The sequence below is a fragment of the Capra hircus genome, chromosome 21 (assembly GCF_001704415.2).
Source record: "Capra hircus breed San Clemente chromosome 21, ASM170441v1, whole genome shotgun sequence".
NCBI lineage: Eukaryota > Metazoa > Chordata > Mammalia > Artiodactyla > Bovidae > Capra > Capra hircus.
In genome coordinates this window covers 10,564,017-10,581,909 of record NC_030828.1, presented here as the reverse complement: position 1 = coordinate 10,581,909, position 17,893 = coordinate 10,564,017, and the positions used below count along the sequence as shown (strand labels likewise).

The following is a 17,893-nucleotide window of genomic DNA, read 5'->3' as shown; positions in this document are numbered from 1 at the left end:
TGTACATATATATGTGCAGAGTCTAACAAGCACTAAACTCTGAAAAGGCTATAGTAGAAACTTACATTTTGTAGAAGAAATCTGTTCTGCATAACACTGAAGAGAAGATAAAGAACTCACAGTAAAATATTTCTTTTCACATCATTACCCTATTTAAAATCATAAATGACTTCCTATTGCCAGGATAAAACACATAAACTTGCAGCTGCCTGACACTATTTATAGCCTGTTCTCTTTCTACCTTTTGCCTTCTTTTCCACTGATTGTCTCATCAGTAATAAATGACTTGCACTGCCTCAAACCAACCAGACTTTCACAGACTTCTAGAATACTGCATGGATTTCCTTCTCAATGTCATTGACAGCCCTGTCTAGATGGCCAAGTCCTTCTTAGCCCTCTAAGCCTTGCTCAACCTCTTTCACTAAGCTTTCCATGATTCTCTTCTAACTAGAGGATAACTAACAGATCACTTCTCCCTTCGAGTATCCTACATATTTAATTATTTCAAAAACTACTTTGAAATTGTTTGGCTACATCATCCAGCCCCAAAGTCAGGGATAAGCTGTATTTGTTTTTGCAATATAGTGAGGTATTAACTCTGCAATTGACACTTGCTTACACTTCCCTGGTTTCTCAGAGGTTAAAGCGTCTGTCTGGAATGCGGGAGACCCGGGTTTGATCCCTGGGTTGGGAAGATCCCCTGGAGAAGAAAATGGCAACCCACTCCAGTACTCTTGCCTGGAGAATCCCATGGAGGGAGGGGCCTGGTAGGCTACAGTCCATGCGGTGGCAAAGAGTCGGACACGACTGAGCGACTTACCTTTCACTTACTAAAGCACCTTGTGTTCTCCACATGTAACAGAGGATGATGACTTATGAGTGAAAACAAAGTGACAAATCCAAAAGTGATTTTGCCTGAATGGAAAAGATTGTCCCTCTACCGATAAACACAGAATTTAACTTTTGGGAATCCAAATCTGATTCAAGACAAAGGGGGTCGATCTAAATCACTGCAAAGCGGAAAAAAAGTCCCCTAAGTGACCAAAACAAAGCGATTTATTTTTTATTATCTACAGTATCAAAAGCTACCAAACTATAAATGAAGAAGTCATTGTGAATTTTATTATGTATCCAAAGAGCAAAAAAATGCTATTTAATATAAAGTAATAGTTTATAACAATGTGTACATTACTAAGCTCCTCTTAAATGTGTAGAGTAATCTTCTAAAACCCTGGAAAGAGTAGCATGGAAATATATACTACCATATGTAAAATAAATAGCCAGTAGGAATTAACTGTATGATTCAGGGAGCTCAGACCGGTGCTCTGGGACAACCTAGAGGGGTGGGAGGTGGGAGGAAGGTTCAAGAGGAAGAAGACATAGGTATACCTATGGCTGATTCACATGTTGATGTATAGCAGAAACCAAAACAAAATTGTAAAGCCATTATCTTTCAATTAAAAATAAATTTTTAAAAATAAATTAAAACCTTGCATCTTAAAGTGTGGTCCTAAGAAGGGCAGTATTACCATTACTTAGGAGCTTACTGGAAATGCAAATTCTTAGACTCTACCCAGAATCTACTGATTCAGAACATGCATTTAACAAGATTGCCAGGTGATCATATAAACATTCAAATTTGAAAAAAAATGCTGAAAATGATATCTAGAATATCAAGAAGAAAACCAGAGTTTGACTGAAAAATCTCCAAAGAAAAGGAAAATATTGCATTTACCTTTGTGGTGCCAGCTCAGCCTTAGGGACTCACGTTCCTAATGCACAAGCGATTGCTGATAACATTTGTATCCATCTTGCATCCTTGTTATCAGGCACCCATACTTGTCTGCATCTGCTGTTCACAGATAAAGTTAGCATTTTGAAATGAGTAGCTGTATCAATCTATTTGTGCTGAAACAATCACCTAGTATTTATTTTCTTTCTGTGGAAGAATGTGCATGAGTCCATACATGCCAACTTGACTACATAATTTATTCATTCTTTTTCTAAATTCAAAGGAGAACGGAAACATACATTTTTCTAGACTACATTGAGTTTAAGGAATTACAAATTAATAGTACCTATGGCTGATTCATGTTGAAGTTTAACAGAAAACAACAGAATTCTATAAAGCAATTATCCTTAAATAAAAAAATAAATTTAAAAAAATGGTTCAGGTAAAACTGATTTCCTTGTTAATTCCCTTTCCTTGCTATGCTTTATAAAACCAACTTCAGTTTCTTCAACTGTAATTTGAAATGCAAATAATAAAGTTATTTAAATTCCTGCTGATTATGCTGAGATTTAAAAAAAAAAAGGAATAAAGCATCTCTTGCTAAAAGAAATGCTTGAAGTATAATGACCTATTTATAAGGGGGAAAAGTGTCTTGAATAGAGTTATAAAAACAGTACTTCTTTTTTGCATTTCAAAAATCTATTATTTAACAGTTTTTATCTTTCAAAATAAAGAACACGTTAGCCAAGAAAGATTTTGGTAGTTTAATTATAAATAAATTCTCCATGAGGTTAACAGACAAAACCTGTAGCAGAAGTACATCAATAGAATTTTTATTCTCCATCTTTGCTTTCTCAAAGACTTTACAAGCTCACCTAAATATGTACCCTATGTGTCTTTTGCAGGCTACAGACCCAGACCTCTATGAACTCTGGAAGGAAGTTTCCAAGGATTATACTACTATTAACTAACATTTTCTAGAAGGGCCATAACAAACTGCAACATACAATAATTTTACCTGCCACTTAGATGCAATAAGAGAAGTCATTACTCATATTAATTAAAAAGATAAAATTTAAAAAAAAAAAAGATAAAATTTAGTATAGATATAAATTATATTTTTAGATATTTTATTTGTTATCATTATAGCAAACATGTCTCAGACAGCATACGTTTGTAAATACATTCTTAAAACCTTTAATGAGCAGAATATAATAGACTAGTTGTCAGTTTTCTATTGACCTAATTCTCAATCTTAGAGAGAAAACATTGCTTCTAAATGCTTCCAAATGTAAAATATCTACTCACTTCAACCAGTTCTGTTTGCTGTTTAGTCACTATGTCATGTCTGACTCTTTTGCAACCTCAGGGACTATAGCCCACCAGGCTCCTCTGTCCATGGGATTTCCCAGGCAAAAATACTGGCTGCTGCTGCTGCTGCTAAGTCGCTTCAGTCGTGTCCGATTCTGTGCGACCCCATAGACAGCAGCCCACCAGGCTCCCCCGTCCCTGGGATTCTCCAGGCAAGAACACTGGAGTGGGTTCCATTTCCTTCTCCAATGCATGAAAGTGAAAAGTGAAAGTGAAGTCGCTCAGTCGTGTCCGACTCTTAGCAACCCCATGGACTGCAGCCCACCAGGCTCCTCCGTCCATGGGGTTTTCCAGGCGAAAATACTGGAGTGGGTGGCTATTTCCTTCCCCATCCATCAGTCAAATTCAATCTACATGTTACAATTGATTTGTGGGCAGAGTTTAGGAGATTATATCATTTATATTTTTGTTTTCTAACATCATAGTGTACTCTATTTAAAATAGGAGTAAGTAAGTCCAAAAGATGGAAATGAGGGTTTATTCAATTTATTTGATTTTTTTAATCCACTCTAACAATTAAATGTTTTTAGACCGTTCACATTGAGAGCAAGTACCGGTAGATATGCTTGGAATAATATCTATTATCTTGCCACTTTTTTCTTGTTGAATTCATTTTTTGCCCCCAACCCCTTCTGCCTTCTCTGGTCTTAACTGAGCATTTTATATGATTCCATTTTATCTTCTGTTTTATCACATCGTTTATGCTTTTCTTTTCAAATTAGTGATTTACCTTAGGTTTTACAATACAAATTTTGGAATAATCTATGTCCACTTTCAAGTACAGGCTGTATACTTCACATATTTCATAAATACCTTATAATACAGTATTCCTAATTCTTATCCCTTGGACTACTGATGTAACTCTTTGTGTGTGTGTGTATGCATATATACTAAAATTACTCAATTAAATGTTAGTCATTATTTTAGCATAAATTTAGTATTTAACTGGTCATTTTGATCAATTAAATAGTAATAATAAATTTTCTTTCTATCCTCTTCCTTTCTTTATATTGATCCCAATTTCTGACCTATGTATTGAACAGTTTTTTTCCTCTGCTTAAAAATTTCTTTTAACATTTCTTATGGAGGAGGTGTGCTCACAATGAACTCTTTCAGCTTTTCTTTATTAAGCAAGTCACTATTTCTCCTTCCTTTTTGAAGGGTAATATGGCTTGATGTGTAATTCCAGGTTGATAGTGTTTTCTTTCAACACTTTAAATATATCACATCACTCTCTTCTTGACTGCAAGTTTCTTAAAAAGAAGTCTGATGTAATTTTCATTTTTATTCCTCTAAGTTAAGATGTTTTTTCCTCCTCCAGCTTCCTTCAGTTTTGTGTATCTAATTATCTAAAATTTGAATATCATGTGTGTGTGTGTGTGTGTGTGTGTGGTATTAATGCTGCTTGATGTTCACTGAGCATCTAGACCTGTGGTTTGGTGTCTATCAATTTTAGAATTTCTCAGCCACTATTTCTTCAAATATTGCTGTTTCATTCTCTTTTCATTTTTTGTAGTACTGCATTTATGTACATTTTCATATTTTCATTCAGTTTTTAAATGCTTATTTATTATTTTTGGTTTTTTGCTTTTCTGTTGGGGAAGTCTCTATTGCCACATCTTCAAGTCTTTTAATTCTGTCTTTGGTTATGTTAAGTCTGCTAATGAGCCTGTTGAAGGCATTCTTCATTTTTAACACAAAGTTTTTGATTTCTAGCATTTCTTTTTATTCTTTTTTTCAGTGTGTATCTATTTTTGTTTTATTTGGTTTTGTTTTTAATTTTCTCTTTGTGTATTGCTTATATTTTTCCATCAGCAACCTTAATGTATGGAACTGTAATTTTAAATTACCTGTCTGAAAATTTCAGCACCTGTATCATATATGAGTCTGTGTTCTGATGGGTTATTTTTTTCACACACTTTTTCCTTGCCTCTTGTAGGATTTATTATTTTTGCTTTATTTATTTATAGGTTTTTATTTATAAATTTATAAATATAAATATTTATATATGTATAAGTTTGCAGATGTAGTATCAGGGAATAGGAACTGAGGTAAACAGATTTTTAGTGTGAGGATTTGCATTAATCTGCCTAATAGTTGGGCTGTGTTTCATGTTTTCTGTACTTCTAGGCTTCAGAGTTTTCAAATTCCTCTAGTCCTAAATTTTGTCCTTTAACTTGACTTTGGGACTTTCCTATGCACTACTTCTCAGAGAGAATCTATGTGTCACAGCCCTTTCAGCTGTAATCTACACTGACTATCCTGAATCCTTGTTGGTGTGGTGATAGGGTACAGAGGGTAGAAATGCTGTATAACTTTCTGGTTAAGTCCCCAGTTGCCTGTAATCCACCCCCTCCCACTTTAGGTCCAACAGGAAGGCTGTATGGAGCTGGAGTACAGAGGAATTCCCTTATTAAAGCAGAATTATTTTTTAGAACTATGCTCTGGCAAACTCCTTTCCATGAACAGCAGAATTCTGTTATGGAAAAGACTCTGAATATGCTTCATAAAGTTTTCTGTTCCCTTTTCCCTCTGCCCGAGCTTCTGAGGGAGTGCCTTTCTTGGATCTTCATAGCATTCCTGGACTGAAAGCCCAATACACGCGTCAGTGCCTTCTAAGACTGTAGCTTTGAGTATTCTCCCTCCTACTAATCCACATCCTCACTCCAGTAATTTGTCACATTTCCAGTTTCATGTTCCTCTCAGTTTGTGGACCCAGAGGCTTCTGCTCCTGGTAAACATATCTGCATTATGTCTCTCAAGACGTCTCATCGTCTTCAGATTTCAAGATGGCAATTTCCCTTGTCATGTCAGTTCTCTGATGGGTCTAAGAAAAGTTGTTGATTTTCATCTTGTCCAGCTTTTGCTTGTTAGAAATCTGGGAGTGACTATGTCCAAGCTCTTTTTATGCCAAAGCTAAAAGCAGAATTCCTTAGAAAATAGTTCGGAGCCAAATTGCGAAAAGGTTTATTCTGGAAGTTTGGATTTGAGAACAACTGAAGATTTTTTAAAAAAGAGTTTTTAATATTCCAAGTATATGCAAAAGAGATATTAATTTGTAGTTATGCTAAAGTGGGCTAAGGTCAAAGGAGACGGTAGAAGGAAAGGTCAACTGGAAAGTTATTGAAGTCTGTACAGTAAATGTTGAGAGCTTGAGCATACATAGTAAGAGTGGAAATAGAAAGAGAAGGTGAGCATGGGAACAACTGCAAAGACAGACAAAATAAACTTAGTTTGCTTCTCATGGCATGTAGAGAGAAAAAAAGAGAAAGTAACCGATGAGGATTTAACAATTGAAGGCAGAGGTATTGACTTTCACGTTGACTTACACTTGACTTTCACTTGCACGTTGACTTTGGCAAGGCACAGAAGAGAAGGCAGAAGCTTGAAAGAGACATGCTGATATTGCCAGCCTGGAGAAATGTCCATATAGAAAGTTCATCATGCAGTTGAATTCAAACAGCTCATTAAAAATATGGCAGCTGGAGATTTATATTTGGGAATTAGCTACATAAAGACTCTAGTTGAAGTTATGTGGTTTAATGCCTTAGTGGAGAATGACACAAAAATATTTCATTGAACAATATTTACTAATCAACTACTGAAAATTAAAGTGTGTGCAAGTACTGTTTGCTCTCTTTCTTGCTCAATCATAAGCAAAAGCTATTTAAACCAAGATACAATTAACTGCTATTGAATAAAATATTATCTAATGGATGTCTTCTAATGTGGGCCATGTTTTTAATGAACCTCCAATGGTGTCACATTTATCAGGATCAAATCTATAGCCAGAGGTATTAAGGAAGTGTAAATTTATAGACACAATTCATTGGATGTGAAGTTGACCATAACACAAGGCTGTTTTCATCCTGATACAACTAACAGTTGAACTGAAATGCACTTGGATCTTACTAGAAATATCAAAGAAATTTCCATATGATTGATATTCATAAATACTTTATCCACAAAAGGGGATTTCTTTTGAATTAGTATATTTTGGTACTTTCAAATTCTGTGTGTTTATAAATATAAACAAACTCCAAATGACAGTGATTAGGAAATAAGAGTAATTACACAGAGGAATCATTTCTAATGTTGTATGTTCAAGGAACTTAAACATTAGTTCTAAATAAAAAATTAAATATTGAACATATTGGTGCTATTGTGTTCAAACCCACTAATTAATTTGAAAATTCAAAGCAAAATTTTGGCAGCCCAATGATTATTAACCAGCTGTTTTTCAAATCAATAGACTTCTGAATTTGTAGAATATACTAGTTAGTATATTAGTTAATAATATACTCATGTATTTGGGTAGGTCCAAGTATTCAGTATTTTAGTCCAATGTCAATTTATAAATAGACATATCAACAAAGACATATCACCCAGCATGGCTCTGTTCTATTTCTGTACATTCCTGCTTGTCAGGTTTATAATTAGCCCCGAATTCTTCCGAAAGCCATTCTGACTTTGCATGTCTAGAGTCCTTTCAGATTTTGGAGAAGTGCAAGTGTTGTCATGGAGAAGATGAACTACTTCCTTTGCAGTGGTACAATGCATTTCTGTATGAGTTGATGCAGCCATAAGTCACAGACACTAATCTGGGTGCTCATGAAGAAAAGCTAAAAGTTAAAATCATTCGAGGTGGGATGCAAAGGCGTACACATACACATTCTCATGGGAGGTTATGACTTCTGTGCAATGGCAGCCCATATATAAATATTATAGATTTATATTTTCAAAGCTGATGGCCTTACTATAAAATTGCATTTACAGTTATAGTTTATTTTTAAATAGTTCTTGAGTTCGTGAAATACCCTGTGCACTCAAGGATTTCAATGAAGCTCCTGACCAATCAAAACTCATTCACTGTTAAACTGGAAAATGAAAGAAAGAAATCTTATGCCCATCTCGAAAATGATAGAAAGTACTAGGACTGAGACAAAGGAACTTTCCATTAAAGATCAGCTAGTTCTACATGATGCAAAGCTGAAGAGTAAACATTTTCTATCTTAGCACATGTAGCTAAATGAGATTACACAAGTTTATAGGTGCCTGGAATTTTCAGTTTTGTTCCCTATAACGATCAAATAAAAAAATATAAAGACACTTGTTTTCCACTTCATTTATAGAGAGGTACAAACATATTTTTAAAAAATCAACTGAAAGCAGAGGAAGGAGTTAGGAAGGGGAGGCAGGGCTCTTATACTTCATAATACCAACACAAACCCTCCAAAGAGTGTGGACAGATTGGATGCTGTTAGGTGTATAATATTTTAAGTTATATATATATATATATATATATATTAATAACACCTAGTACTCTACTTACAGGTGGTATTCCCAGGTGGCCCAGTTGGTAAAGAACCTGCCTGCCAATACAGGAGGTGCAGGAGACATGGGTTCAATCCCTGGATCGGGAAGATCCCCTAGAGTAGAAAACGGTAACCCACTCCAATATTCTTGCCTGGGAAATCCCATGGATGGAGGAACCTGATGAGCTTCAACCCATGGGGTCTCAAAGAATCAGACACAACTGCGCATGCATGCGCACACACACTGTACTTACAGATGGAAAGTGAAAGTGTTAGCCGCTCAATCGTGTCCAATTGTCTGTGACCCTATGGACTGTAGCCCAGACTCCTCTGTGCATGGGATTCTCCAGGCAAGATTGGAGTGGGTTGCCAGTCCTTTCTCCAGGGAATCTTCCTGATTTAGGGAGAGAGCCCAGTCTCTTGCAGTACAGGCAGATTCTTTACCGTCTGAGCCACCTATATATTTCATTTAAAAAAAAATTGAACCCATTTCTGTATATTCAATTAATTCTACTGGAGACTTGGTAAGATCTCAAAATAAATAGTCTTTTGATCTACTTGACCATGAAAAACATGGTATATTTTCCTAAATATTGTGTGCATGAGGAAAACTTTTTCAAATATAGCATTTCTTTGTTTCAAAGATGTTTAAAAGGAACATTTAAGAATGTTAAGTAAACACTAGATTAGAGGTTAATGTAACATTAGAAATCAACTGTATTTCAATAAAATATGTTTGAAATATATATATATATATATATATATAGAAGGCAATGGCACCCCACTCCAGTGCTCTTGCCTGGAAAATCCATGGGCAGAGGAGCCTGGTAGGCTGCAGTCCATGGGGTTGCTAAGAGTCAAACATAACTGAGCGACTTTATTTTCACTTTTTACTTTCATGCATTGGAGAAGGAAATGGCAACCCACTCCAGTGTTCTTGCCTGGAGAATCCCAGGGACGGGGAAGCCTGGTTGGCTGCCGTCTATGGGGTCGCACAGAGTCGGACATGACTGAAGCGACTTAGCAAAAAAAAAAAAATTTATATATATATATATATAAAATTTGGGGCCATATGGATCATACAAACAATAGGTTTTAATAAATAAAGTATGTTTAAGAAGCACTTACACATTTCTCTTGGTTATAAAAATACATACTAAGTTTAGAATATTTGGAAAATCTGGAAAAGAGCTAGAAAGCAAAATATAAAAATTACTTGACATCTTCCAACTGAATCACTTTTTATCATCTTGGTTTGTATTCTTGAATCATGTTTCAAGCTCTTTAAGCAGAGCAACAGTGACCATTAAGAGTTTCACTTTTCTCTAAAATATTAGTTTTTGTTTAGATAATTATATTTTATATTAATAGCATAGCTAAATTCTAGCTAAACACAAAAAGTGAGTTAGAAATTTTGACCAAAATTTCACTTTGGGGCTTCAGTTTTTAGATCATGTCAGAGTTGCTATGATCTTGCTGATCTAAAATAATGGAATCACTATCTTCACGGTCAACTTCACCTTGTATATTTGAAATGTTATCTTGAACATTATCTTGAATGATCCCACTTTACTACCACCCACAGGTAATCGAGAGAGGACACATACTATGTGAGTAAAGGATAAATACTCAATGATTGGTGCTGACGAAAAGATAGATGTTCCTTTTGTACAGTGTCTAATAGAGAATCCTGCACCTTTACCTTTCTGAGAATACAGAGGCAATTCGAACGGTTTCTGTTTTAATACATATTTAGAGCCATTGTTTAAAGAAGTTTTCATTTTTCTTTCCTTCTCCTCAAAATGCGTGTCAACTAGTAGAAATATCCATATGAGTTAACGTGCCCACTTTTTTTTATTGCAACCTCACTATTTGCTTTTTTATCACCCACCCCTCCACCCCAGACTGCTGCAAAATGTCTGCATCCCATTTATTTTACACCACTTCTTGCTAAATTATCACTAGGTGTGAGCTTTAAAAATACATTCACAGACCACTCAAGTTGGGACATAAACATGTTTAATTCATTTGTCATTAGGCCCTGTGACACCTTGTTCCTTTCACTTCGCAGCCCTGGCAGCAGGCTAGCAAAAGTCCCTCTTTTCTGCGTGGGTTAGTTAAGATGTATCTGGCTGTTTTGCACTATCTTTAGTATGCAGGGAGCACAGAGATGGAGATAAAAGGCGAAATGTCTATCTTTGAGTCCTCTGCAATACCGAATAAGTTATCAACCCACTAACATGCATGTCTGAATAGACTCCTTTGGCAACAGTGAGATGTTATCTCCCATGACATGCGGATTCCTCCCTCATGTCAATCCACGGAAGTACTAAAGGATAAATGCGCTAGTAAAATGGATGTGGCAACACCGCTGGGACTGTGAGAGCATCATATTTTCCCCCAGCTCCTTTCAAAAAAAATTCTCTGGCTGAGTCCTCAATATACATATAAATTAGTCAGTCTGAAGAACAGCTCGAGAATCCATCTCTTTAATCTCTTGGAGTAGGCGTGGGGAATAGACTCTGTTTAATGCTCAGGGGCCTTGTTTTCTTCCTCTTCAGCTTCTCCATCCTCCTTCACACTCAGCCCACACAGATGGAACGAAGAAACATGGCCCTGGGAGCTGGAACCTGTGTTGGCCTAATAAGCATGCACTTGACTGTGGCTTCACCCGAGTGGACTGACCCACAGCAAAAGCACGGGGTCTATCCACCGGATGAAGTCATGGTCAGAATCATAAACATAATAGCTAGCATGGATGGAATAAAAGCCGTACTCTGCCAGAGACTGTATAAGCACATTACTTCCGTATACCATTGGATCCTCCAAATAACCCCATGAAGCTGCATTTTATTTCCATTTTATAGATAAGATAATTGAAACAGAGAGTCAAGCGGGTGGTGGGTTGATTTTCAAACCAAATACTGTGGTTGCAGAACCAGTATTTCTAACCTTCTCTTCTACTGTTTACCTTCCTTCTTTTCAGAGCATATAGTACATTCTTTCTTCATTATTATTCAGGTTTTGCTATCCTTATACTTAAGGGCCCAAAACTGTGTAGCAGGACTCAAAGAATAGACCTGGAGTGAATTAGCAAACTCCCTCTTCTACTTAGTGAAGTAGAGATCAAGTCATTTACTCATCTATACAATAATAATGCATTTTAAGAATTATAAGAATACAACTGAAATAACACTATTTTATTTCTTGAACCTGGATTGAGGTCTTATTGGACAAGTACACAGAAGCACATGATTCAGCTAGGTTTCAAAGACTGGAATTAGAAAAGAACAAAGGTGTGAAACTTGAAGTTCTGCTAGTGAAATTTTGCTAGTTAATTTCCATTAGAAATGTGTTACCTTGAATCTATATGTAAGGACCCATTCTAGGACCAAGAAATGCCACAGTTCAAAATGAACTTTTGCTTTCAGGGGCATTGCCATGATATAATTAAAAATACAGATAGATGAATACCAATACTTGTATGCAAATCAATAAATCAATCTTTCTACCTATTTAGGGAAGGGAGATTTAAAAAAAGCAGAATACATGCAAAAATAATAGTAATAGCTAATGGGAATCTGTAGTAACATTCAATTAATTGCAATTATATTCAAAAATCAATTATTCAAATTTTTATCCTATATTAGGAACTCTGCTGGGCCATATAATGAATACAACATGTTTTATAAATGTAATGCTATCTCCTGAAGAGTTTGCATTCTCAATAGAAAAGAAAGGAAAGCTTTAAGAAATGGCAAGGGAAAAAAAGTATGAAAAACATAAATGCATCCATTCTTCAGAAAAGTTGAGGAACACAAAATAAAGCAGCAGTTCAAAGAAGGTAAATTTCGTTCAGAAAGATTCTTGGATGGAGAAGGATGAACTAAATTTTGAGAAAATAATCATGGACATAAGCTGGAGGAGAATACCAATGCTCTAAAAAGGTCATGTAGAAAGAGGGAGAGATTTCAAGAGATGTCAAAGGGCTGGCGATATGATTGGGATGGATAATTCATAAAATGACAGTGTCAATGAATACCACAAAAATAGGATAATCAATGCTAGATGATGGGGGGGGGGGAGGGTATAAATGCCAAAAGAGGAAGTTTATTGAGATCTAATGGCAACCCACTCAAATGTTCTTGCCTGGACAATCCCAGGGACGGCGGAACCTGGTGGGCTGTCATCTATGGGGTCGCACAGAGTCCGACATGACTGAAGCAACTTAGCAGCAGCAGCAGCAGCAACAAGTGATAGGAAGAAAATATAGTTTTTGGAGCAGTCTATATGACTCATTGCAATGGGTTGATGGAAGCATGGTGGAAGCTCTGTCTAGAAACTTTGTTTCTTGGCAGGAAAGAAACTGCTACTAAAATCCATATGGTCATGACTCTAGACCTCAGGTGGAGTTTCAAGAATTTGTCAGACTCATCTTAGCCTGTAACATGACTGAGCAGTTTGCAAGCCTTTCTTCATCTGTAATGGGATGCCCAATACATGTGGAGCTGCCCCTAGCACCTACAGAAGATAGAAGTGTTGTGTCATTTAGCTGCCAGTGATCATGGTTTGAAAAACTACATTATGATGTTGCATACGTAGAAATAAGGCTCTGAGAAATTAACTGAAGTGAGTCAGATTTTCAAGCCAGGAAACCAGTGCAAACTGGACTAGAATGCAGGCATGTCTGTATGCACACCAAACCCTCAGCATGGTTACTTTCCATATAAGAAGATTAGATTCCTAATCCTCTCTCTCTCCTTTCTTTCCCCATATATTAATAAATATTTGCTTAATGCTTTTCCATTTAAAAACTATGTGCCAATGCTCATAAACTGGTAGATTACAAAGCGAATTCCCATTCTCCTCATTTCCCTGTGCCCTCTTTCCCTTCTCTATTTGCATTGGCATGAAAACTTCTATTTCTACTAAATGAGTCATTTGGGACAAGAAAATTAATTTATTTGAGCAGATGTATATAAACGTTGCTCAGAATAGAATCACAAAACTGCCCAGTATTTACATAAGGTCCTTATAATTGATGACCTTTTTATAGTTTTGTGTGAAGAATTCAAGGAGCTGACTTAGATGCTACATGGGAAATATCAACATGATTAGAAATACAGGCTCACCTCTTGAATTCCAATTCTGTAGTGACACATGGTGAACCTGTAGGAGAAAAATAGCCATGGAGTTCCTCCACCCAACAATGCAGTCTTCACCCTGATTGCACTGAAAGTCAGCTGTCTCCATAGTTTGAAAGTATTAAAATGATGGTAGTTAGTATTGTTAATTACAAATGTTTGATTTCTTTTCTTTTTTTTTTTTTTTTGCCCACACTAGGAAATAGCTAACTTTTAAAACAAAACCAAGACATTTGTCCTGAGTTTGCTTTCAGTGGTACATTCTATTTACATTATAACTAATCATCTCCACTGTGTGACATTTTCAGGCTAACTGTAGATCTTTTGTACAGAATGAAAAGCACTACTTCTACAGGCTCATGGCTAAGCAAAGCTCTTATTTTATGGATCAGAGAATTCCCTTCAAGATTAAGACATTTCATTTTGCAATATTGCAGATTCTGTACTTCTTTAACAAAGTGGGGGGAAAATTATGATTTGGACTTCAAATTCTTGACAGCAGTGGGTGAAGTTTTCTAGGGAAAAAGAAGCACACCAAATAAAAGTACCACAGATTTATCCAAACATAGATGAATACCCTGATAGAATAGCAAGATACTTGAAAAAGTAAATAAATAACTTGGGGAATAAAAGCTATTTTGGACAGGAATTAACTACCTGAAATTTACATCATTATAAATGATACTTTATTTTGGAGAATTAAAAAAGCAAAAAAATACGGTATTATTCCTTAGAGAATTTGAAAGCTTTTCAAAAAGAGAGACATATTTTAAAAAATTAAGAACAAGGAAAGAAAGGTAAAGCAGGAACAAAAAAGCACTGGCAATTTTCAGTGAAAGTAGATGAGAGTCTGGTAAGTTTTTATTCATCCATTCTTGACAAGAAGCTCAGGAAAAGTGAGGAAAATAAATTTGTTTACTGCCAAAAGTGATAACAAAGCAAAGCTCAAAGACTAAGGAATATGTGCCTGCCTGGTGGTGGTGTTGATTTAGTTGCAACCCCACGGACTGTAGCCCACCAGGCTTCTCTGTCCATGGGATTTCTCAGGTAAGAATACTGGAGTGGGTTGCCATTTCCTCCCCCAGGGTGCCTGCTTACAGGTGGACAAATCAGTGCCCTGAAACTATAGTGAAAAGCTTGTCTAAGGAGATATCGAAGCAGGTTTTTATTCATATACTTGTTAAGTCTTCAGTAGGTCATCGAATGCCTCTTTTGGTAAGGACCTACACTCTGGAGGAATAAACATGTGTAAATTGCCTGACAAAGGCAGGGTCTGGCCCTCAAAAAGCTCCCAGTTGAATGAGCAAGGTCAAAAAGTCACTCCCAAATTAATACAACTTGTTAGTGTTATTCAAGTGCACAGGGCATTGTGGAAATAGAGAAGAGGAGCCCCCATCTACTCTAAAGAGCTTCACTCAGGTTCAGAGGCTGATTCACCTTTGCTCTTGCAGAAGCATGAACATTATTAACTATTTCCAGGAGGGGAATGAAAGGAGGATGTTGACAGACTTTCCACACTGAGAGAAAATCCATAGAATGAAATGAAACTGATATATGATTCTAGGAACCAACTGAATAGCCCTATTGGTTTCAGTATTCATAACATTTATTTATTAATAATTTATTCATATCCATTATTGATTATTGGGAAAGTTATTAAAGATAAAGAGAAAAACCACTCCTACTTCAGCCATACCATTCACCGCTGTTACTATATAGTCTCTGCTCATACCTAATATTGACCATACCTAATATTGACCCCTAAATAGGTCAGGAAGCAACACTTAAAACTGGACATGGAACAACAGACTGGTTCCAAATAGGAAAAGGAGTACGTCAAGGCTGTATATTGTCACCCTGCTTGTTTAACTTATATGCAGAGTACATCATGAGAAATGCTGGACTGGAAGAAACACAAGCTGGAATCAAGATTGCCAGGAGAAATATCAATAACCTCAGATATGCAGATGACACCACCCTTATGGCACAAAGTAAAGAGGAACTAAAAAGCCTCTTGATGAAAGTGAAAGAGGAGAGTGAAAAAGTTGGCTTAAAGCTCAACATTCAGAAAACGAAGATCATGTCATCCGGTCCCATCACTTCATGGGAAATAGATGGGGAAACAGTGGAAACAGTATCAGACTTTATTCTGGGTGGCTCCCAAATCACTGCAGATGGTGACTGCAGCCATGAAATTAAAAGACGCTTACTCCTTGGAAGAAAAGTTATAACCAACCTAGATAGCATATTCAAAAGCAGAGACATTACTTTGCCGACTAAGGTCCGTCTAGTCAAGGCTATGGTTTTTCCAGTAGTCATGTAGGGATGTGACAGTTGGACTGTGAAGAAGGCTGAGCGCCGAAAAATTGATGCTTTTGAACTGTAGTGCTGGAGAAGACTCTTGAGAGTCCCTTGGACTACAAGGAGATCCAACCAGTCCATTCTAAAGGAGATCAGCCTTGGGTGTTCTTTGGAAGGAATGATGCTAACGTACTTTGGCCACCTCATGCGAAGAGTTGACTCATTGGAAAAGACTTTGATGCTGGGAGGGATTGGGGGCAGGAGGAGAAGGGGACGACAGAGAATGAGATGGCTGGGTGGCATCACGGACTCGATGGACGTGAGTCTGAGTGAACTCCGGGAGATGGTGATGGACAGGGAGGCCTGGCGTGCTGCGATTCATGGGGTCGCAAAGAGTCGGACACAACTGAGTGACTGAACTGAACTGAAACCTATCCTGCTAATAATTGTTAGGAAGCTTTTAATATTTCCTAAGCAATCCCCAAAATATTTTTCTACATTTATACTGAGAAGAACCATGGTTTTTTTCCCTCAAGTCTGTGTGTGAGATGCTGATGTTTCCAGAATGAAAGATGTGCTAAGTAATCCTGGAGACAGTCTCACTGATATATCAGAATACATTTGTTTTTACTATCCTGCTATGCACTACCTTATCAACATATGCTTTATCTCTCCAAATAGTCTAGTACTGTTTGTGTGGGCTGGGATCATCTCTTAAAGTATTTGCATTTTCTGTGATATCAGTATAGTGCTGGGCATATAGTCATTGTCAAAAGTCATTGAAAGATTCGTCTGTCAGATCTCAGACTTGGGTAAGAATTTAATGGCATACCCTTGGCCTCACATGCTCAGGGCTTGGCACTCAGCTTAACTGGCTGTCGATGAACAGGGATTAGAAGCACAGCCACCTGGACTTTCACCCATGAAATCCTGGGACTTGCATGTTATAAACCTTTTAGACTCTTTCAAAGTTAGAACCATAAATTACCTAATTCTTAACACCAATTACCATTATTTGATCCCTGAAACACTTGCATTAGTTGACCCCAGACTTCAGTGAGCTCATATCTGAACCTGAGTTATTATCCTTCTTTTTTATTTTTCCAATGTTCCAAAGGGAAAGTACCCTGAGGGTGGCCTTCTCCCCGAAGTGACAGTATGATGTAATGGCACTCAGGTCACAATGTCATGGACCATTGTCCAGAAAGTGATAACCCCCTTGTCCACCAATCCATCCTTTAATGCTGAGGTTGGATTCAATGTGGTCAAATGGTAAGTGGCCTGCCAGGCTGAGATATTTACCCCAAAGTGTTCACACAAAGCTATTTTAAGAACCCTGGGCAGCATGAAAAATCACAAAGCAGTAGCAAAACTCAACGTGATGCTCTTCTGCAGAATTACTGTGACAGAATTTGTTTGCTGCTTAAAAAATAAAATAAGCTTTTTTTCTCTCTCTCTTCCCCTCCTCCCCTCCCTTAGGGCCTCAGCTTGTGTCTGTGTGTAAGTCCTGGGGTCTTGGGTGTCAAATGTCAGGCCTTGTACCGAGCTGTCAAAGAGAAGAATGGGCTGAGATGATTGATGACTGGGAGGCCTGAAACCCAAACCTCCACTGCAAATGCTTCTTTTACAAAAAAGCTGGAGCTACCCACAGTGCCTATATTCAAGGTCACTTCGCATGCCATTACACCCACCGCGTTCGACTCCCAACAAGCCACGCCATTCACACAGGGGCCGACTTCTCCTCTGAGCCCTCTCCTTCTCTCCCTTCCTGCCTCCTCTGTTCCTCTCACAAGCCCTTGCCCAAACGTTGGAATACTTAATCCAAATCAAATTTAAAAAAAAAGATAAACAAAAAGATAGAGTCTTTTTGTTTTGTTTTGTCTTGTTTTTCTTCAGGCTACATTTGCTCTGAGAAGCCCAGGGCTGGAGCTTTCTGGAGCACAAGTCAGATGACAAGATTATTAATGGGAGCAGGGCAATGTCATATCTGATTTCATGCATATTCATGAAGGGAGCCACACAGCTGGGAC

The 17,893-nt window shown here is 37.2% G+C and overlaps 1 long non-coding RNA gene across 2 annotated transcripts in view; it reads left to right on the top strand.

Moving 5' to 3' along the window:
- Positions 1–17,893, top strand: part of LOC106503340 — a 202,044-nt gene that overhangs the window by 3,817 nt on the left and 180,334 nt on the right. Inside the window, exon 3 of one of the 2 annotated variants that reach the window (XR_001296996.2) lies at positions 17,343–17,651. The exons of the other annotated variant lie outside the window; for it this stretch is intronic. This is a non-coding gene — a long non-coding RNA (uncharacterized LOC106503340). Of the gene's footprint in view, positions 1–17,342; positions 17,652–17,893 lie in introns of those variants that run through there. 2 annotated transcript variants of the gene reach the window in all.